The following is a 1,771-nucleotide window of genomic DNA, read 5'->3' on the forward strand; positions in this document are numbered from 1 at the left end:
GACACTGGCGACTAAATCTTTCCTCGCTCAGTAATCCCACCTTTCTCACCCTTTTTAGAGGAACAGTTGAAGCACCATCAACGACCCTCCCGATGTCTCAGCTTCAACCTTGTGGGGGGCTGCAAAGGCCTATATAAGAGGAGTGATTATTTCATATACCTCAGCTAAAAGAACATGGCAGGCATGAGATTTTTACTCCTTGAATATGTATTCTTTCAAACTACTATAAAGAAAACATTCAGGCTATACATTTAGATGTTTATTTTATTATATTTTGTCTACTTGCAGCAGTAAGTTTCTCCCGAATTTACCAAAAAGTTAGCATTGTGCAGTGTAGGCCAATATGTTTATTAGTTGGGTTACTACAGTTGTAGGCCTTATATGCCTGTCATGTTATTAAATGATCAATTTTCATGAGCTTGAAATATACTATATTATTATTATTATTATTATTATTACTAAGGGCCTGAACATTTACTCTGTTTGTGAGCAATTGTTTCCAATAGAAATGTATTAAATTCCCCTATGTAAATCTTTGAATGCCGCTTTCTCAGAATGAGTTTTTTGTCATACTCCCAAGTCGAACATCTCAGCCTCCGTAGCACCTACGAACACCAAACTTTCCAGTTACACACTTAGCTATATTCTGACGATATTTACAGAGGGATTTGTTAATAAATCATTACTAGCCTGATTTATGTGACATTTTATTCCCAAAAATATGGCGAAATTTATTTATTTTTTAAGGCTATGGACAGTATATTTTGATTTTCTAGGTAATAAAAGCAGATATCCTTAAATCCCTCTGTAATTTTTTTTTCATCTTATATGTAAACAAAATGAAAAAAGAATTTTGCACCTGGCTTTATCAGATGTTCAGATTTATCTTCCTAAAATATATGCAAACTAGCGCATATTTAATGAGATAATGCATAATTTGCATAATTAAACATTAAAATTTTAAAAACTTGTAATACATTTTTGTTTAGTACTATTGTATGTAATCAACTGAGGAAGTTTCATGATGATGGCTATTATTTTAAAATTTTACCCTATTCACCTGTAGTGTCTCACCTTAAATGTAAAAGTCTCACTCCAGCGTTAATAAACTCTACAACTTTATAATGGCCACTCAAATAATGTTTATAGACAAAACATTATAAACCGTTAAAAAGGTATGTTGTACAGGAATTTTTGTAAAGTAAAAGCCAACCCCAGATTCACTCTGGTTTGGCGTCTGGTCACTGCCTTTTTATTATGAAGCCCCGACCTCACCTTCAGGCTGTGGAGGACACGCCCATAAACGTCCCGAGCACAGAAAACAAGAAAAAAAATAAGAAAATAAAGGCAGAGGGCAGAGTCTCTGCAGATAAATACACCGCCACACACTTCTAGTGGGTCGTAAGTGACGATTGAGAGGGATTACTTCCTAATTGGTCTATACATTTTTTATTTTTTATTTTTTTAGGAAAATCCTGCATAGTATATCTTTAATCAAATATATAAAATGTTGTAATGTTTGCAACAATAAACTGTTCGAATAATCTAAATTATAGCCTTATTATTTATGAGTGAAAATCTGTCTATCTTTCATTTCAAGCTTAGTTAACTATTAATTTACCATTCATTAATGATGGTATTACAAAGTGTCAGGCAGCAGCCTTTCACAAAGTGTAAACTGTCTTGGTCAGTTAACAAAATGAACCAAAAACTTCAATAAGCTTCTGAACAGAATCTGTAAATGATAAAAACCCTCAGGAGCCATTTTTCA

Source organism: Epinephelus fuscoguttatus, linkage group LG8, assembly GCF_011397635.1.
Source record: "Epinephelus fuscoguttatus linkage group LG8, E.fuscoguttatus.final_Chr_v1".
Lineage (NCBI taxonomy): Eukaryota > Metazoa > Chordata > Actinopteri > Perciformes > Serranidae > Epinephelus > Epinephelus fuscoguttatus.